The 22,181-nt window shown below is 36.2% G+C and overlaps 1 long non-coding RNA gene across 1 annotated transcript; it reads right to left on the bottom strand.

The window, feature by feature from the left end:
• Window positions 1-3,452: 3,452 nt before the first annotated feature.
• Window positions 3,453-21,074, bottom strand: LOC121233869. Its single transcript, XR_005934157.1, has 4 exons — window positions 21,003-21,074; window positions 17,902-18,501; window positions 12,755-12,837; window positions 3,453-3,520 (listed from the first exon to the last, which is right to left on the bottom strand). It is a non-coding gene; the product is annotated as an uncharacterized LOC121233869 (long non-coding RNA).
• Between the last annotated feature and the right edge of the window lie 1,107 nt (window positions 21,075-22,181).

Below are 22,181 nucleotides of genomic sequence, written 5' to 3'. Positions count from 1 at the left end.
CTTTTAATTTGCAATTGATTTGAAAAGTGACCATCAAAATTAAATGCAGTAATCCTCTAATCTCACAAGATACTACATCAATGATCTTAATCAGTTGTCTTCATATTATGAATGCCAGCATTAAATTAGATATCTTAGTAAAGCATCCCTTTGGGAGTAATGATAACCCCAGGTGTGTTTATATACAGACTCACATCTTGAAAAGACATCCGCATGCATTCTGAGAATAAGGTGCACAAAAGTAGCTCCTGCATGCATCCTCTTGCATTTAGTCGTGTTAAAATGCAAGTTTGTTAAACAGCCATGGAAGTTTTCAATTTTAAACTGGGCTAATGAGATAAACATTGAAAAGAAGTCATCCGAGTCCACTGGAAAAACTCCAGTTAATAAGGTTCCCCATAAATACAGTAGCTTGCGATCTGTCAGCATCGTCTGTTTTCTATTCATTTTTCCATACATTTTCCTCAATGCTAAATGAAATGCCCAAAATCTAGAAATTTTACGTGAACAACAAACTAACCTGCTCAAAACTTCTACATAGTTTGTCTGATGACATTTAATTCCATAAAATTGGAACTGATTTGCAATGCTCTGATTTTTATGTTTCAGTCCTCATTTATTTTTCGTTTTGTAGTATCTGTTTCTATACTTTCTGTGGGCCGGATTCAAAGCTGTTGCTCTTAATACTGCAAGATTTTTTTGGAGCTAGATGTTGTTTCACAGTGTATGCTAAGGATATAAATAGGAAGTAAAAATTGCTGAACTGAGATATGTGTTATTTGTGGTTTAGATCCCATTACGCAGGGCATGTCTAAACTGCTAACAATGGCCAGGAAGCAGGCTCAAGCACTGGATCCCTGGTCATCCACTCAGTTCCTTGGTTTACTTTGGATCATTCCAAAGCTGGAATTGGAGTGCTCCCAAAAAGCAGGATGAATCAAAGCAGTGCATCAAATTTAGCTTCCTCTACCTACGCAGTCTTTTAAAAAACTACCTCAGAATGTTTAGCACCCTCAAATGGACCCTCATGCCACTCCCTCGGTCCTTTCTGTCACCTCAGTTTTGTGCTAGGAAATCAACCTCTCTGGCAGGCTGCAATGAAACCATTGCATTATTACAGACACCTTGAAATTTTAAAAGTGTACAAGAGTCATAACGCATTAGGGCAACAGAGCACCACATGGGAACCAGAAGACAGTGAGGTCCAAAGGCTAGGTACCCTGGATGTGGGCAATCTACCCCAAAAGAGGCTACCCTTAAGTAGTGCGGATACTAATCAATCCTCTCCACTTGGAGTTGCTCAGGTATTTGAAATTGGTAGCATTGAGAATGTGAGAAAAAACATTCACGGTTCTTTTTCTGCTCTACCTAAATGATTTTGCATGGGAAGAAGTAGTTTAAATTAGAAATTTTGTTTTGGTCCCATTCCTAGTTAAGGACGATTTTTTTAGAAAAAGAAAAAGATGTACTATCCTAAAGCTCTTGGGAAGAAAAAGAAGTTTTTGTCAGTAATGAAAGGTGTGGTAGGACCCACTCACACATCATGTCTACACCAGGCCAGTCAAATGACAGGTAGTGTTGCATTAAGATAGCATGAAGGTTTTCCCTTTCAGGATTTAAAAGGTGTATGTGGCGTGTCATTTCTGGTGACATTAACTTTAAGAAAAACATGTAATTGCAGATTTCAGTGAGAAAGAGTATTTGTTGGCTTCTCTAGATTTTCTATCTTCACTTCAACACAAGAAGTCAAATGTAAAAAGTTAAATCAGCCCTTCTTGCATTGAGTTGACAGTATCACCTGGGTTGTAGAAGGTGACATTTCCTATTTGTTAAATTTTAACAGGTTCTTGTTCTCTGTGCAATTTTTATCTGATGGATCTTGGTTTTGAGCTGTTATAGTAGGGAATTAGGGACTCAGAAATAAAGTAAGTCCCTAATTGTAGGAAAACCGTATCCATGCCAAATTAATGGGTATTTTTCACGGTTAAAGTGCAGAGGCTTGGCTGCAAAATCTAAAATCTCTTGACATATAGTGGAAGAGTTTTCTTCTATCATTTCCAGTAACTTGAATATATGGACAGGAATAATTCTAGTATCTTGTCTGTATCACTAATGCTGTATGTTGAACACATTGGAACCTCACTGTCTTAATTTCTGTACGCAGCTTGAACCGTCACTGCCATCCATACTAACTCTTGTGCATAGTGAATCTTCCCACCAAACTCAACGTGTGTGGAAGGGACTTCGTTATCTTACATAGCTGCTATGCTGTGGGTCTTAAAATGCAAAGGTTATTAATAGAGGATACATGTAAATCAATCTGCAAAGACTGAGAGGAGATAATGAAAAAGATTGAAATAAACAGTAAGGTGGCATCAGCAGTGATTGGATCTACTGTGTGCAAATAACCTTTGAGGAGCAGGGCTGAGAAGGAGCCAAGTTTGGGGAACTCACTGGCACATCTATAAAACTCAGTTTCCTTGGACGTTAGCCTCTCCTTGGTCTTCAGGTTTTAAGAACCTTTCAATTTGTGAGCTCTAGAGTAAAAAAAAAAACACAAAACAAACAAACAAAAAACCCCACCAAAACCCATCCAAAATAATACAAGCTTTCCAGAAGACCACATAGGATGTTTTAGTCTGGCAAATAATGCAATGCAACCTAGGCTTTTCCTATGTATGCTCAAATAAAACCTATTTCCTTTAAAAATAAACTCACACGCTCACACACAGTGCTGGAATCCTTACTCTAAATCAAACAATTATAGAAAAACAGTAGCAGAGGGGGCAGTGAGAGATCATGTGCTGAGGCGTGATCCATCCTGTTGCTCCTCAACCTCTATTTGTACAGTTGATATTTAAATGTACTTAAAATCTGCTATTTTTCTAACCGAGAATTTTCTGTAGGGCCTCATGAGTGGACCACAGATATTGGCCATTTTTTTATCCTAGGATAATGTATGCATTTCCAACCAGAGGACTTAACTGTCTTCATTATATAATGCCAAATATTCAGACAATAGAAGCTAAGCCTGTTGTCAAATTGCATTTCCAATTGACATTCTGTGAGACATTAGAAGTCACTACATATATCTTCAGTGCATGTGGGAGTCATGACATTAAAAATGACATAAAACTTATTATGCAGACAGAAAATAAACATTTTCTTGCCTTAAAGAATTTAAGATTGATGGATAATTACTTTGCTTGCCAAGGAGAGACTTCCATAATCAGTATAAATCATAAGGTCATTAAATTGGTAGGGCAATGAGAAATAAATCAATGCCCTGAAGATGACTTGTAATTGCTTGTTGCAGGATACATGGCTGAATGATATTTTGTAAAGACCATACTGTGCATCTATCTAATTGGGTTGGATGTGTTAGAGTCTATAACAGAGCTAGCTGAATAAGTCAAAGACCACCCACATATGAACCAAATGACTTACGTGTCTGTGGGACACTCAGGAAAATCTGTACTTATTGCTCCATCTCAACTCTATCAGGACACTCCTGGGCTGCCTTGAAAAAGGATAGAAAAAGAAACAAAAGGTTGATTCAATTCATTTTGTGTAATATTTCTAAAACCAACGATAAGGAGACAAAAGTGACATGCAGTCATAGCGACAGCAATGCTATTTTGGAATGTTGTGCGTGTACATATTTCATAATTGGATTCAAATGACCAGAAAGTGACGCTTCTCCCACAAGCAGCCAGCTCTTTCTTGTAGCCAAATCTGATAAATAGTTCGGAATCAAAATCTCAAGAAATTAAGTCTTTGCAGTTCGTGACCTTTTAGTACTGTGGGTTTATAAATAATATATTCATCAAAATCAACTTAATTAACATGTGCATCTGCAGAAAGGCAGTAAATAACTATTCTAAAATTGAAGTAAATTGTGGTACAGGATTATCAGCGGGCTTCACATGCTAGAGAATTGCCTTGAGTCTCTTTCACAACCTGGGCAAAATAAATGTGCATAACTAACACCCATTTATTCTATTGTTTTCCCTGTGGATTCTGGACATTTTTGTTCTCAGTTAACATCTGTATGAGTCTGGATTAACTCCACTAAAAATAATAGGATCATTCCAGATTTATATCAGTGTCATTTTGTCTTAACATGTCTGTTACTTGTGAAGTAAAAGGCAGGGATTTATTAAATGTTGTTGCTTATTCGACATGGTTAGTTTCAAGCAAATATATTTGTTTAGTACAGATGACAATGATAAAGTAGTTGTATGACATTAGGGCTTAATCAGTGTCTAATTCCTGTTGTGCTGGGAGCTGTACAAATACAGAAAAAGACATGTTCCTGTTCCTTACCTCTAGATGTCTTAAGATTACAAAAGCAAATAATAGGCTTGGCAAAGTGATGCATCGTGCAAACAAATGAAAAAAAGTACAGTTAACGTAGTCTTGTCAGATATGTATTGTAGCTGGGTTTTTAGGTTTTGTCTGTTTGGTTTTTTTTTTTTTTTTTTTTTTTTTACCTGGGAGAAGACATATTGGAAAGAGGACACATGAGGAATAACCAGATTAGTTACAGCAAAAAAGCTGCAAAGGCATAAAAAGTGAGGACTACGTATTTGCCCAGTAAGTTGCTAAGAAGAGTAAAGCAAGTCTGAAATGATTATTTAATCTGAATTCCTCAGTTTTATTGTTTGTTAACTGAGAATAGGCAGACACACAAGTGTTGGAGACTCTTCAGAGTGATTATTAAAGCAGTTCACTATCAGCAGATTGCCGTGGCTACTATCCAAGCACGTAATTCAAAGAGCAGTGAATATGACATCATTCAAAATTCCAAGCATTATTCTAGATTAAAAATTTGTATATTTCCCCAATCTTTATAAGGACCCAAAGCAAAAACTGCATCAGAACTCCAAAGCATACAGGCTGTTCAAAATTAAGATTCATCTTTCTGAATGAAGCTGGTCAATATCTTTCTAAAACCAAATTAGATGAGTAAAGGAAAAATAGTATTTTACACATTTTTCTAATGGTTGAATCCAATTTTAAATTTCATTTATGTTTATATTTAACGTTAAAGCTTTGATGGCAAATGAGTAAGAAAACAGCAAAATAGTTTCCAGTCTGTCAAATTACAGCTAAATCTATTTAGCTGGTTTAGGGGATTTCATGGCTATCACTACTTGCCCGAATTATGTTGAGCTAGCTTTCAGAAGAAAATCTGAAAGTTTTAAATTATGTGATAACAGGAGCAATTAGAAAATACACTGCAGTGTCAAGCATGATCAGTTTTAACATGGATATTTCGCTCCAGTAGTCACAATCTTCCAGTAAAATGAGTTTGCTGAACATAATAGAATGGTGGTATTCCTTTTATTGCTTGATTGTATTCTACTTTCACTTTCATCCTGTCTGAACCCTTTTCTGAATCATGACAATTTCTTTTTTCTGGTGAGATTTAAACCATTGTCCTTTTCTGTTATCCATGAGTAACAATGAGAGAAAGAGTTCATACTTTTCTGAAAAGATGAAGTTGTTATGTTTCTGCAGTGGATTCCTAGAGAAGCTGTTGGGCCAGATTTTCAGGTGTAACAGTTCAGTGCTGTTCCAACAAATCTGGTTCTTTTAATATAAGCAAACTATACAGTCAGGAAGACAGTACACAGGAGAGGTGAACAGAATCGGCCTCTGAGCCATATAAAGTTTGAACTTTGTTAAATACCAACAAATAAATTTATGAAAAAAAGAGATTTAAAGATTTCAAGGCTTCAGTCGGATAAACTAGAGCCATAGTATCTGCTGCTGTTTGTTGCTCTGTTGCCATATCTCTGTATAGAGAAGGGATAAAGAAGTCTTTGAAGCCTTTTTCAAATAATGACCTTGAGTAGCTATCTTGGACTTGAACCCTTTCAAAGAAGTTTATATCCTACCAGAAATGGGGAGCATATTCTTTTTTCAGCACCACCAGTGGACATTTTCATTTTCACCAGTACTGTCTGAATACAGAAGAGGAAGACCATAGGGCACTGAATTGCCACAGACTGGCGGTTGTACTTAATCTTCATGATTGCGTGGTCTATGCTTCCCATGTTAGATAAAAAGGAGCTGGTCCTCCTGTTAAGCATCTGAACTTGGATGCTTACATGAAAAGGGTATAGAAGATTAGGTAATTTTTTCGAGTTTCCATGACTAAATGTCTCTGAGAACAAATCAGACAAACATTTAGGTGGGGAAGTAGACTAAAAGATCTTTTCTACCACCGTTTTCTATAGTTCTGTGATAGCCCCATGCATTCCTTTTCACTTTCCCTACACTTCCACAATGACCCGGAAAAAGAATTGCAAACATGGTAGATGCAATTTCAGTATTACCTGGAGAAGCAGATGGAAAGAGGGAAGCTGAAACCAATTCTTATTTTGGGAATTAAAATTGAGGATAAGAGGTGTTTTCCCTTGGCCAGGGAGGTGGAGGGAAGAGAGGGATAATGCCAGCTGCTCTGTTACTCACGAAAGGAAGATCTCACTAATTCGATGTTCTTCTCCACCTACACACAGAGAATAATCATCTCCTAAAAATATTTATACATCCATACTGATTTCAAATAGAACACATGCTTCCAAAAATGTAATAAAGAGATGTATGTTCCAATAATGAAGGTTATAAAATATTTAAATACTTCCTCCGCTTCTTTCAAGAGGAAATGCCAAATAGCAAAGAGGAAGGAGATTCCAACTTCTCTTGTTTTTAGTGTGAGGTTCTTATTCCCCTTTGCTTTATCACTCTCTTCTCCCAGAATAAAAACCTATTACTATTTTGTGATGCATATCCTGATCCAAACTTCATACATATGCATTGCCATATGTTTCACACATCATATGCTTTCCTTAGTTTCATTTCAGGTTCAACATCAACACTCTTTACCCATCATGCTTATATACACATACTTTGTTCATTTCACACATCTTCCTCTGTTTGCAGAGTGCAATAGAGAAAGAAGTTGAATTGACTATATATCTTATGGGGAAGAAGAGACTCCAGCCCATATCTAGGCCATTCTATGTCATCCTTACTCACTGCTTACTTGAAAAGAATAACATAAGATATTCACTGACTATACGAATCCAATCTAAACTCCCTTGCTTGTGCAGGAGTAGAATTTCAGTGAAATTAAGAAAAACAATTATTTTATGTAAAGCATCAAGAGGAGAAATTGCAAGCAGATTTGGGTATCTCTAGGCAGCATTCCAAAATAAAATTTTAGATTCCTTGTCACCTAGTGGAATCCCTTCCTTAGTTTAATGCCCAGGTTATCCTGGGAACAGGTAGTTGCTTGGGTAGGGAAGGGATCGTCAGAGGCCAACCTCCTGGTACAACCTAGAGTGAAGATGTAGCTCGCTGCCTGCAGACTGCAGGGAGAGCCCTGCTGCAGCTCAGGATGCTCAAGACAGGAGACCTAGACATACGTTTTAGACTCCAAAGAAAGAGGGTATCATCGTTTTTCAGACAATGAAGTCCCAGCAATATAAAAGGTATCCTCCTTCTAATGAGTGAATGGCAAAGAAAATAGGACAGAAAGGAAAGGCTTGAGGTGGTGGTTCCCAGCTCTAAATCTCCTAAGAAACTGCTAAGGCACTGCCTGTGGAGGACTTTTCACGTTTGAAGCATTCTTCTAGGATATTGCACTGGATAGGTGAAATGACAGCTACAGAGGGCACACAACAGATGTTCCCCCGGAATTTTGTTTTTTCCTGGAAGTCTTGTTGAAGTCTGGGATTATTTTTTTTTGGGGGGGGGGGGGCGGGGGGGGGGGGGGGGGGGGGGGGGGGGGGGGGGGGGGGGGGGGGGGGGGCGGGTTTTTTTTTTTTTTATTTTTTTTGTTGTTGTTAGTCCTTGCAGCTACTGTGATTTGCCCCTGCCAGGTAGCTGAGGAAGGAATTGTAAGGATTTTTTTTCTTTTTTTCCCCAGTGGAAATGAGATTATATAGCAGCCCTTTTCCTAAATTCTGCTTTAAGACCATAATTATATCATTGCAGTATGCTAATATACTTGAAACAGGTGTTGTAAAATAGCTTTTCTTATTATGTTTATATTTTACAGTCTGCACTTAAAATGTATAAGAGAATCAGCATTTGGAATTGTGAATCTCGATATTTCCAGATTTATAATAGCATTAGGCATTCCACCAATATATTTAGGATCTTACATGGGAATACTATATGCATTTCTAGACAATGATCCTTTTGATTTGTTTTCTACTTAGCATTTTAGTTATGGCTATGGATAGGAAGTATTTATGTTGTGGATGCTTACAAATGGATACCAAAATTAAGAGTTCTTTTATGTTTTAGAGGAAGAATTTGTTTGCTTGGTTAATTGACCTGTACGGTAATCTTTTGGTTCCCAAGCTGAGAGATCTAGTGCTGTTTGGTGTTATTCATGGACAAACTGACTTTTGGACCTATTTAGATATCAAAGAACAAATTTTCAATTACTTTCAAGATCCTTATAGTTATTAATGTAATAATTTTAGATTACTCATATTGCAGTCAATGTTCTTACGTATGGGGTGGCTAACCAAAATTTTACTTGGGTAGTAATTCTGTTCTGCTGATACCTGAGAAAAAGCAGATGGGTTTCACGAAGTACAAATGTTATGGTTCTTAGTCTAAGGGGCATACACAATCTGGATGTTTTCATTTCTGTCTGTACTGTCCCTATTCAAACATGCTTCATTTTTAAACGTGTTTTGCAGTTCTGTTTCAGCAAGTGTGGAAATGAGATATCCTATAAAATAACTAATAATTTAGTGACTTGAGTGCTCACCTGGCAGGTGGAATACCTGAGTTCATCTTCCTTCTCCAAATCACGTCATGTACAAGCAGCATTTGGCGAAGGAGATAGGAATTAAGTGTTGTGTTGGCTAAGGGTACAGCTGCCTTAGAAGGATCCTGTTCCTAAGTCACTAACTTGAGCTGCTCAGGGCAACAAACCCCAGGGTACGGGTGTGAGCTACTGCTTTAGAATTCTGCAATATCCCAGTTCATCACTGCCATTAACCTTTGTCAGGGGAGGCACCTCACTTGACCTCTACCCTTTCAGAACCCTAAATATCAGAGGAAACCACCATTCATTTGATATTTATACAGATAAGAATACAGCTTTATTCTCATTTGACATTTATATACAGTTACATTATGGTTTTTCAGATAAATGTCAAATGAAAGGTTTCCAAATCTGACATTTTTTAATAGTATGCCTAAAAATGTTGCGGTCAAATGAAGGACTGTGATTCATGTGGCACTTAGAATGGTCTACCTGTCTTCTGCGCACAACTTGAAGGCTAATTCCAGCTAAACAGAGATCAGTATGGTAGCACCTAACCAAAAAGGAGAACAGGAGAGTTCTCTGTGGAATTAATCAAGTAGAAGCAAAACCCCTCATTTTCAGGTAATAGACACTCTGAGTCTTATTATCAAAGAAGTGAATAACCATTTTAACTCTGTCAGACTCCAATACTCTCTAACCAGGCTCTTCTAGATATTTCATACATGGAGAGCTTAATGTTTAATACCAAATTTACTTATTTGTAGATACTTGACATTATACAGAATTTTGATTTAGCAGAATGATACCACAAGGTACTGAAATCACAATACATGTGCAAATTACACTTCACAGAATACAGGAATTGCACTATACAGTTGAACCACAATACAAGTGTGATTCTCATTACTGGTCTTTACAATACGCTCACTGTCAAGACACTGGGCATCCCCAGTTGCCAGGAAGGTATATGTGGTTTGAAACTAGCTCAAGCCTATTGCTCTCTTCAAAGTTCATTTTGTTGTTTTTTCAGCTTTCATACTCTGTGTTGGCTTAAGCCACGTATACACTCCCCCCTGTGTTAGTCTGGCTGACTCAGGAAGACACTCACACTCTTTTGATAAACTCAGGCAGAAACATTTACACAACCAGTTCATCCACCTAATTGATCTAAGGCCACCCTCCGGTCCCCTTTGTGTTGAGCTAAGTTCAATTTCCTTTGTAACAGCTATGGTCAGTCACTCCCTCCATTCTTCCCTGAGCTTCATGAGCGTATCACCTTCACCCGTATCCTGTGAGTCTTCTCCCATTGTAGAGGTTTATTGATCAGTCACAAACTCATAGACTAGTCCAGTTCTTTCCAAGAACTGATAGGATGGGCATTACATCAGAAAAAAAGGATAATGGCAAATCAAAACCGAAGTGACTCTTAATATAAGCAAGTCAACCACCATATTTCAGGGATTTTTAACTATCTGGCTAATAGATTAAATTAAATTTTCTCTTCCAAATATATGCAAAGTTCACTTGTGATCAGAGAGAGTTGTTCTTGAGTTGGCCCAGCAAAGAAATATGCTATTCCATTGAGATTACTTGAGAGGAAGAGTTTGTCAAAGGCACATGGGATTTCTGGCAGCATTTCTTCAATGCTGTTGAACTCTGCCATTGATACTATATTCCATGTATAAGACCTTGAAAAGATGTGAGTAAATACTAACAAGTTTTTGGATTTTTCAATAAGCAACTTTGCAATCTATTTTACAGGCTATAAACCCTTTTAAAAAAGTTTCAGTGAGATTTTATTGCCTTACAGGATTTTCTTTTGCTCTTTTACAGGAGAAAGGGACCTAGCCCCACATTGGTTCATATATTTACATTTATCTGGTACACAATTTACTGCCTAATGATTAATAGATCAATAGATCTTCTAAGAATGCTGTATTTTATAGACACAGTTGCTTCTGCTGTCACTAAAAGTTATTGGCCAACAAGATGTTACCATCAACTTTTTGATTTGTATCAATATCTCGTAAGTGACCATTAATTAAAAAAAAAAAAAACCATATATTAACATTTTATATTTTATGTATACTCTGCAGTGAATCAAGAAAATCTGAGGGCTACAGTACATTTCAGCCTTACATAAAAGTGTTTAGGAGGCACCCTTACACTCTCGTGGAAACTACCAAGACTTGAGGCACAGGCCCATAGCAGTAATTGCCAGCTGCCCAGAAAGAAAGTGGTCTGGGAGCGAACAGCCTCTTGTTCTCCTGCTTTGGCTCTGTTCTGCTCGCAGTCTTAGGGAGGGACAGGAGTAATTTGTTCCTAGTGCAGGGCCTATCAGCAGATATCATTAACATAACACCTCCTTGGTGCAGAGAGTTATAAAAGAGAACAAAGGAGCAAGCCATCAGGAATGCTCCTGGTACAGACCATGAATGCATGGTCTGTATAAACTTTAAATAAATAGCATGTGTGTGTGTGAGAGAGAGAGAGAGACAAAAGGACCTGTGAGAGTGCAGATGCAGATATATTTTTAGTTTTCGAGTATGTTTGTTTAGGTATAGCAAAGGTGGTATTTACAGTCAGTCCTTAAGAGTCACAACAAAATCTTACAAAATAAAATAATTGAGAATGTTGTTTCTTCGATTACCTTTAGCTCAAACACGTCTATGAAGCTATAGAATATCCTCAAGTAAAATTTGTCATGGACAGTAGTTTAACATGAACAGTAATAGCTGGCAGGAAAAGAGATTCTCTGCTTCAGCTGCATCTCTTTGTTCCACCTCTTTTCTTACAAGTAATTATGTTGTTTGTAATAATACAAAGAAATTTTGCTTATTTGAGACAAGGGAGCTTCTTTTCTGCAATTTTATTTATAAACTTTAGTCCAAAGATGCAATTGATGTTGTGAGCTCTAGACCTATCTTTTCAACAGCAACGTGTATTTCCTTGTCAGGTATTGTTGTACTGAATCTCTGCCTTTTTTTCCCCCATATTTCTATGAAATCAAGTATATAGAGTTATTTCAGCTGTTCATAGGGCATTTTATTCAGTTATACATACCACCATTATTCTGGCAGCATGCCCAGAATTATCTCACTGTAGTTCAGACAATGATCATTAAATGTCATTAATAACCTCCATGGAACAAGACAGTGAAGAAAATCCAGAGTGAGCTAGTTTTTGTTTTCACCTAGTTCCACATGCTTTTGTCTCTACATGTGGAATTCTTCACTAAAAGAAAAAGGGCTGCTCACCACTGCTGCCTATTCCCTCCACTGTTATTATCAACCACACTCATTAAATGGCCATAAGCCAAAAGTTCAATCCTTTAAGCTCTGTACACAAATAACTGTATACAGTTGAAGCTGGCTTGGGCCCAGTTTTCATCTGAAGCATGTGCTGGTTTTTAGGGTTATATGTCCACCCTCCCCGCCCCCCCAGAAGAGGAAACTGAAGTCAGAATTTGACTGTTAGCTTTTGAAATAAGAATATACTTTGAAAATAAGTTATTATGAATTGTAAAAAGGTACTTTTGCTTTAAATCATAAGTTTGAGGATGAATCACATAACGTCTTGAGACAGGCAAAACTCCTATTACTTCATTTGTATTTTGTTCATGAAAAGGAGTTTCACCCATCAAGAATTTTTAATTATATTGGCTGATCATTACAACACTGCAGATGTGAGCAAGCATAATGTTTAAAGGCAGAAAGAAAATCTGTATAGTGAGGACTCTTTTCATCATTTTGATGTATGTGCAGATGAATAATGGCAAGGTAGAAGGGAAAGAACTAGAAAAATGCTGGAATATAGAATTATGAAACTCCATGTTTACCAACTGGTATCTCTTCGATATTTTTTCTTGGAGTTGCAGATGGTGAGGGAGGCAAACAAACATTAAACCCATTCTTTCATGTTATTTACCCCATAATATATGAAAATGTGTCTTACCATCACAGACTAATCACCAGGAGAGAAATCTGTCATAATTTCAATACAAAACATTCCCAGCGTGGCCCCTGATCACTATGGCACTGCAAAGAACAAAACGAAACCAGCTACGTCAAAATATCGTGTTTGTCATTTTTAGATGGAGAGTTCTGAACTAGATAGAAAGGTTTGTCTGAGGTTTGTCACATATGGGAAGTCTGTGGGAAAGACACAAACTGAACTTGGATCCAGATTAGAGTTAACCATTAGACTGTTCTTTTAAGTCCCAGAGCATTCACAGGACATCCCTAAGGACATGATTATTAAATTGAAACCTCACTAAAAATATTAGGCCTGATTTTCTTAATAAATATGACTTTAACTCTATTAGATGAAACATGCATGTTATTGAATGAGGTATTTAATTCTTCGTCCTTAAATGCATGGACTTTTTATGCCTCTCTAGTTATTTTGTTTCATTCTGTTGTCACAGAAAAAAAAAAAAGAAAAATCACCCAAATTTCCTTACGGGTTTGGATTTTCAGTATAATTTTACCACTTTTGGCTAAAAGAGCTATCATGGGGGAATGGGCATATTCAAACCTTATGAAAAACATTTGAATTTTACTAAGAATAATAAACATAACCATTCTTTTTTGTCATATGATTAAATAAACACCAGAATTGGAAACATGGATTTGGTGCTAATCAACATGGTATCGGTTTGGTATTCTTCCTTTAAGATAGCAAACGTTCCCATGGAAGGTGCTACACGTTGATGACTTTACATTGCACTACTCAGCTGTTCAGCTGGATAGCCCTGGCCAGCTCTTCAGGAATTGTTTGAGGCATTTTTTGCTTTCTGAATGCCATGAAGGCAATTAAGTTTTTTTCCCCTCCACAAACTACTTGTAATAAAAATTTACTTCACCAAAATGTCTAAGTTAGGTGCCAGATAGGAAATCGACAACTTTCATATATAATTTAGGTAAATTCAGATTGAACATATCCTTGCGTAACTGGGTAGTTTAACATTAGTGCAATTAAGAGGACTAATGAGTTAGATCTCTGTCTTTACTGTATCTGTTTATCCTTATCTCCTTTTCAGAATGTATTTCTAAACTGACATTACAGAATAACATATAAAGTAACCTGGAAAACAGAAAAATAATTGCTTATTCTGTCATCAGAAAAAAATGGGAAAAAACAGAGAAAGAAAACAATAAGAGATATTAAAGAATGAGCTGTACTTAACTGAACTGTTCAAAGATACTCCACAGACCTTTAAAACCCTATTTTATGTCGTATGCCATCAACTAAAGTATTTTTTTTACATTTTATTCATTACCTATCCCTATACAAAGAAACATCTTAACATCGATTGGAACAAATTAGTCTATGCTACTTCAAAAGTGTGTACTTCCAATGAGTTTAAAAGAGAATGTAAACAAAACAAAACAAAACATCCCTTTTGAACATCAGATGGACCAGTTAGAAAAGAATGGCCATTGCCACACTTGGAATTTTGTTATTCGATGTCTGGGCCAGGTTTGCCTTCTCACCATGAAAACAAAATTCACATCTGCTTAAGTTTTTTTAGTAATTTACAATCCCAACCGCTGAAATTAGAAACAGGTGCCAGTTAAATGAAAAGACGATGTAAAAACCCCTACACAATATGTTTTCCATAAGATGGGGGAAGTGTAAGAATGAGGAGAAAAAGATTGTTTCAAGTCACACAGTCAGAGAATCAAGGAATCCAAATAAAAAAATTATCGTGAAGATAGAATCTTTAACATGTTTTCATCCTTACATGTTAAGATCTGAAAGAAATTGCATGGCTAACAACATCGCTACTTTTCCATCACTTACATCTGTATCAGAGAATCTGAGGTAAGAGTGTGTTCTCTATTCTGGATGTATTTTATTTTGGGGTTTTCCGGGGGGGGGGGGGGGGGGGGGGGGGGGGAGTCCCCTTTCTCCATTAAAGGTGTGTTCTCTCCCTGAGAGAACAACTGATCATACATCGGCACCTACTATACAAAATAATCAAGTCAGCAGATAAGCAAACTACCGACACTAAAGAACATCTAAAAAGATGATCAAAAGATAGACAGCACTAAAATTTTAAATAGGCAACTGGACTGACTAGATCTGGAGAAGGGAGGACCAGATTTGAAATGGTACCAATGTGTCTGTTTTCACACAAGTTATGGAATAGCTTATTGGCTAAAATTTGTTGGCGGGAAGTTATTAAAATAATACCTATTAAAGTAAACATATATGAGATTACATCATTTAAAAAAGCCTGTATTAGAGGTACAATTTGTTCAGATAAAGGGGACCATCCAGTTCCTTACAATAACTAGGCTCCAAAAAGACAGGTTGGGTAGGAGACAATCTACATAGCATGTCATTCATTTAAGGCTATGCTGGAATAATAAAACCTGATTTTTTCTTGCTAGGAAAGAGCCAGGTTTATAACCAGAATGTTAGGGGAAATTATACTGTCAAAGCAGACGAAACAACTAATAGAGCATTTGATAGCTGTTTTGCTTTCCAATGGATCCTTTACATTCATAGCTTGAAAGTCACAGTCTGTCAAATGACTTCAAAACTACAGGAATAATTTTGTGAAACCCCAAAGTCTGAACTAGATATTTCATCTTTTCTTTCTCTCAAGGTCTTCTATTCAAATGACAGAACTCAAGACTTTAAATTTAGGGATATAAGAGAAGTCATAACATAAAACTAAATAGAGGAAGACAGATTTTAAATCATTTGAAAAGTGTAAGGTTATGAAATACTATTACTTTTTAATTACAATGATGTAAATCTTGAGGAAATGTGAGAATTAAAGTCATAGTTCTCTTTGACCTCATAGAAATCAGAATCAAGTAATTTGTTGAGACTCCCAAGCTCTTAAAGCTGCCTTATTTTACAAGAAAAAAAGTTATGAATTTACCACATGGAAATTGCATGGAAAAGGAGATTGACTTCTAATTCCCCCTGTTGCAAGTGAACAACAGAAATTGAAACAAAACTTGTTTTGCATACTGTAACCTAAATATTGAACTTCTATATTACTTTTATTACCATTTATTAAAAAAAAAACAGATGGAAGAAAACCATATTTATTTTTTCATATTATTTTAAAATAGTATTACACTATTAACAAAAGTGAGCATTTCTGATTTGTGTCCAAGAATGTTAAAAAAACCATGCTGTTGGAAATAAATGCCGAAACAATTAAAATTGTGTTACCAAAGAAACTTTTAGCTCCGTTAAATTAATCTAAACTTGGAAGAATTTTCTATTCTCCTCTATGTATGAACAGTTTTGAGTGCTCAGGAACTTTTTAGTGAAACTAAGCTTTAATACAATACTAATGTTTGAAATCAAACAGTGTTGACTTTAATTTTTAGCAACTCAAGGAAAACTTTGGTTTCATTAGGCAGGTTGAAGGGACAAGGAACATGTTTTGCTTCAGAATTTTTCTAACATTTCTTTTTTCTATTTCTAGTAGGAATATGGAATTGTCACATATTTTTGTAGGAAATTATCAGAATGTCTAATTTTGGAACAAACCAAATTACAATTTTTTCTTGAACTTAAAAAACTTTTTTTTTTTTTTTTACAGTCTCTTATTAGACTCTTGACTTTTTCACAACATGGTCCCAAACCTACATATTCATGTGTAGTCAAGTGCCTACAACTTTCATCTGCCAGAGGCTGGGAGTGGGGTTTACTCCTTTATTTAACAATATTATAAGAGCTAGTGGTCAGGACATTCTGACAGTGGGAGTCTTGGATTTTTATCCTTGATTTTGTATTTTCTCCAATGATTCTATAATGCAAAATGCATATACGAACTTAGGAATACACGGTAGAGTCAAAGTTTATTTCCTCTCAGATTTGCTGTGAGCCACAATACAATGGGCATCTCCGATCCTTATGAGTTTAAGCATTTCCAGGAGCTGATGTCAGCACATAAGCAGTGGTTTTAGACTTGGGCATCTAAAGTCTCATTTATGTCCTAGACAGATAAGCCCTTTACTCAATTTTGCTCTAAATACCTAGATCGTGTGCATAAAGGTTGAATTTAAGGGGGCTGGGAAATAGGGAAGGGTAAAACATAGAAATTGATTCCAGTGGTAGGGTCAGGAACCATCAGGGCAGGGCAGACTACCAAGCTCTTTCCTGATGAAACAAGAAACTATTGCGTTCAAGCCAAAGCATATGGTGTGAGGAAGAGGAGGAGCTGCTTGCCAAGCCAAATATAAAGAGGCACTGCTCCTGAATTTAAGGAGCAGCAGTAGATGGGAGAAGATCTAAAATGAGTTTTTCTCTGATGATTTAAGAAATATTTATGATAGATCTTTCTCAGAGAGAAGGGGATTATTGGAAGATCACACTACTGCTCAGTGTTTCTTAAGAATAATTACTTTTTTCCCTATTCTGCCCACATGCTTGATACTATGTCAGCATAAAAGAAGGCATAGCTCATGTTTCAAGTAGGTAATTTTTCATTAACAGAGTCATGAATCTTGTGACAAGTAGCAGTGATCTTCAAACTGCCCAAAACACAGTTTCTAACTATCACTTATTCAAGATTCTTAATTATCTACAGTAGGTTCTGAAAACAATACCATAACATACGACTGAATTTGAAGATAAGAGATCATAATTTTATTTTAAGGAATTTGGGTGTACAACAGTGATACTATATTTTGAAATCTGCTTTCTATTACATTTTATTGTGCTTGGCCTTTTAGCATATGGATTTTGGCGAGATCTTAAGGATTTTTAGACATATGGTGAGGTAACTTTGTTGATAGTTAGATATTCTGAAATTAAGTTGGTCTCAATGATTTTCACAAAATCTAATATATGGCATTTTTGTGGAAAGTATAAAAACAGAATATCCTTTACCTGAGATAACTTAATGATCCCCACATTGTGTTAAAAATGTTCTCTTTATGAATGAAAATGTAACAGTAGTTCTTCATTTTCAGCACATCTAAATTAGCATGTTAAAAAAGATGACCCATGGAAAATTTTGACTTTTTTAACTCTGCATATCATTGTCTGTTGTGATACCAATTGTGGAAGAATGTCAAATTTTAAGAAGACGTCTGCCACCCATGAATCTCATAAAATTGACCTACCATTTTACTTGCTGATGCAGCATCATGAAACAGCAGTACGCCATGAAAATCATGTCCCTCCAGTAAAGAAACAAATGCACTTTTAAGTCATTGTGGGGAAGTCTGCATTTTGGTTTACTGCCATTCACTGTCTAAACAAGATTCATTTTTTTGTTAAACTTCTGCATTAATCTTGAGCATCAGATTCAATCCCTCTCCCCCATGCTCTGTTCTGTTACTCTATATTACTTGGGCTTTTCTTCCAAGAGAACTTTGGCAGTAAAATGAATGTTTTCAGCACCTGAATTATAATGCAATTACAGGAATTTCCCGAGTTGAGCCCCTGTTTGGTTACCTCTGGGGAAGATCTGCCAGTCGGGGTTGTGACCGGAGTCAGCAGAACTCTCCATGACCAAGGAGGGAGCAGAAAGTTCAGCTCCTTGGGAAGACCGTCTCCTGCAGTGTCCCTTCAGTACTCACCTTCTTTTCATTACCAGCTCTAACGAACGCAGCCGTGATGGGAGTGTTCAGAGCGAGACGGCCCTCCAGTGATGCAGGCAGAACACAGTAAGGGCAGATAGCTCTGAGACAGGAAGGGGGGTAAAGCTGTTGTGTAATTCACTGTGGAGCATAAGACAAGACAAGACAAAAAAAATAGGGCAAAAATGGAAAATTTAACTAAGTGTATACATTTGGAGGAATTCCCAACTTTAAGACTGGCATATTAGAACAAGGTCTATATGCACAGTTGGGAATAAAAGCCACAAGATAGTGATTTTTAAATCTTAATTTTTAGGGTTTTATGTGGTATTTTTTTCTTTGGCTGAAGCTTTTTTTTTTTTGGATTTACTGCTCTCAACATATGACTGAAATATGCGTGTACTATCTAATATGCTGCTTCTCTCAAAACAGTAATTTAAGATGAATCTCATTAAAAACCTTCTTTCTGAACAGATAAACAAAGCGGTAATGTATTTTTAATGAGGTAAGGTGATTTCTTGCTGTGCAAATGTGCCTAGACCTGTAAAAACACCGTTTTCTTTCTACCCAGTGAAAATAATGATGAGTGTTTATCAATGCATCATTGTCCTATTTGCTGGTAAGACTGACCTAGTGAGCTACATGTAAGAACTAGGGACTTCTCTGCCAGTAAGAAGGTCAGCATTGCTGTTCTGAAAATGCATTGTTTCATTGTTTGGATTGTTATAATGTCATTGTCATAAACTTCTACAGTCTTGTCTGAATTACAGCTCTGGTTGAATTTGTCATGCCTTTTTTGTTTTGTTTTGTTTGTTTGTTTGTTTGTTTGTTTTAAACTTAGGCTTCCCTGTTACTGCTGCTGATCACATTCAAAATGGCACCCATCAGAACTTTGGGGGATTTTCTTGGGTTTCACCATGCTCTGAATAGTTTCTCGTGGTCGGAACAAAATCAGACTCTTCCTTTCCAAAAAAACTTTGCTGTCATGTTGAAAAAGCTTCTTAGGAAATACAGAATTGTTTGCTTAGTAATTGTTATTTCTCTTTTATTCAAAATCTTTGTTTTTGAGGGATGTATGGAAAGGATTGAAAAAGAACAGGAAAGGTGTTCTCAAAGCACAACATGACAGTATTTTTAGAAAACAAACCTAGAAAGGAGGCTGAAAAAATACCTGAAATGCAGCTTCTGAGATACAGAAGCTTCCCCACCACTGATTCACAAAAAAATGACAGGTAACAAATTCCCCCCAAATGAAAGTAAATTGTACTCTTTATCCAAACTCATCTGAACCTCTCTGATTCCACTTAACATAGAGCACTCTGGATACCTTGGGAAATTTCAGTTATCATTATATATTAGACACTTCAGATCGTATTAGAGTAAGACGATGACAAAAAAATGCATGATTTTGTGTATTTTTACATTATGCTGAGGTATTTCTTTTTTTTTTTCTTAGTGTTATCTAAATTGTTTTCTGACATTTACATATGATTATTACAATGATTATTACTGGTTTGGGTTTGGCTTTTGTTTTCTTTTTATGTTTTACTCATGGTAACTGGTAGAAGTTGTAATCTAGACCACAGTTCTATTACAAATATATTTTGTAATTTTGCTGTGGGCGCTATATTGTATTTTACACTAAATAAATTCTATTAATTTCTTATTGTCTTCCTGATTTTTAATTTATGCTAGTCATGGGATTATTACTTATACCTAAATTTAGCAAAGCCCTAAAGTACAGAGTTAACTAATTTGATATAAGGCATTGGAAAAGTTCAAATTTGTGTAAAATCTCTGCTTTTGGGTACAGGCGTAATGTAAGCAGAAACTTTCAAGGAAAAGGCATACTTCAATCAACAGACATTTGAATTAATATCTAAATGGTTAATGTGTATTGCATACAAAAAGATAGATCTGAGAGAATCTTGGAAACTATTTTCCTTTCATTTCCTATTTTTTGAAAAACTGCTTCCATAAAATAATGATTAATTCTAAATTGAGCTCCAAGAGGTTTTTAACGCTGCTAAATTTGCAAGAGTATTTTATGAATTATTGGCACTTAGTTTTCTCCTGTTGGGACTTCTTCTGGAAACATACAACTTCTTTTAAACATCTAAGGCCAACTTGTTAGCTAATCGGTAATAACAAATAGTGATCTCAATGTGCAGATTCTAGACAAAGACAAGGGAACTGTTTTAGGAGCATTTAATTTCAACGAATGGACATTAGTTTTGAAGAAAACTGAGCACTGCCATCTTTTGTTGGAAGAGACTAACTGCAACTTTCAAATGTCAGAATATTTGGATCAGTTCTGATTTGCACACACTACTTTCTGTCAGAAGGTTTGTTTACCACTAATAAGACAGACGTTTTTCTCTTACTAAACACAAGAAAAAACATTTTCTGTATTTGGTGAATATTAGTTGAGTGAGAAGACTTCAAGCATGAACACAGTTACGAACACGAGTCAGGACCTACCATTCTACTAGACTGCTATACTTTTATAAATGAAAACACTTCAGGGCAAATCCATAAGGACAGATATTGTCTTTTTTTATGATAAAGGCAATGCAGTCAAGTTTGGTTTGTTAATGTAGCTGATTGATGTTTTTAAGAACGAACAAAAATAAAGTACCTACCTTTAACCTGTACTGCTGCTGAATCACAATTTATTTTCTGAGGAGAGAGATCAAGTCTAGGGTGTTCAGAAGGTCTTTGCTTCCTGTTGTGTAGCTCAGGGAGGAAAGGGCGAAATGAAAAATGGAAGGTAATGTACACAAAAATGCAGAAACTTCTACATCTCTAATTTTACTCATTGTGTATTATGGCAGCTTTGCAAGGCCTGGTGCTTCATGATCAAAGGAGTTTGTAAAGAAGTAGCTTAGTGAAATTTCATAGTACCTTTCAAAACTGGGAATTCTATGGTTTTAAAATGGTTATCAATTCTTCATTTTCCTAAGTAGAAAGATATGTCAGATCCATACCTACCATTTTTGTATGCATATGCTCATTTATATCTGTTACTTCTTATTTGAATTCTTTCTGACATTTTTGTAATAGGGCAAATCAAGACTCTTAAATCTGCATTTGACTGTCAGTCTTTTGCTGAAGATGTACAGTAGATTACTTACGGGCAACTGCAGTTTGATGCCAGTCCATCAGTAAGAGTTAAAAAAAAAAGAAAAGAAAAAAAATGTTGTGTATTTACATAATGTAATAAATGGGCTTATAATACAATCACTGCACTCCTCCTGTTCTTCCTTCCCACCATACAGTAGATTCCCACCTGGAAGTTCAAGATGGTAGAAAATGTTTATGGCAGAGGGAAAGGAGTGAATATGCCAGGTGATGGAAGAATGCTCATTAATGTGAGTGCTGGGCTTAAACCATCCTTTCACCTGAACATTCCTGTTTACAAAAATTTGTCCTGAGCATGTAGAACTGCCACCAGCCATCATAAACTGCAGTAGGGAGTGTGAAACCTGAATTCTCCTCCACATCTGTGGCTGTAAAGACTTCTTTATATTCCCCATTCAGATGCCATCCGAATTTGAACACTGGGCATATCTGAAAGAGTAACCACTATATTCTTGCTCTATCCAAGCCCCAGATGATCTAAGCTCAATAGGCAGTCCTTTTTTTTTTTTTTTTTTTTTTTTTTTTTTTTTTTCTGGGAATATCCAATTCTATACTATAAATGTGTCACTTGGCTTTACAACCAAAATTTTTTTCTAAACCACTATCAATACTTTAATATAAAATGTCTTTTCCTTTGGCATCTCTAAATTTAGTTTCTAGCTTACAGCGCTTGACCAGAC

This window comes from Aquila chrysaetos, chromosome 16 (assembly GCF_900496995.4).
Source record: "Aquila chrysaetos chrysaetos chromosome 16, bAquChr1.4, whole genome shotgun sequence".
Lineage (NCBI taxonomy): Eukaryota > Metazoa > Chordata > Aves > Accipitriformes > Accipitridae > Aquila > Aquila chrysaetos.
The sequence above is the reverse complement of the archived record's forward strand: the minus strand, read 5'-3'. Positions and strand labels throughout refer to the sequence as shown.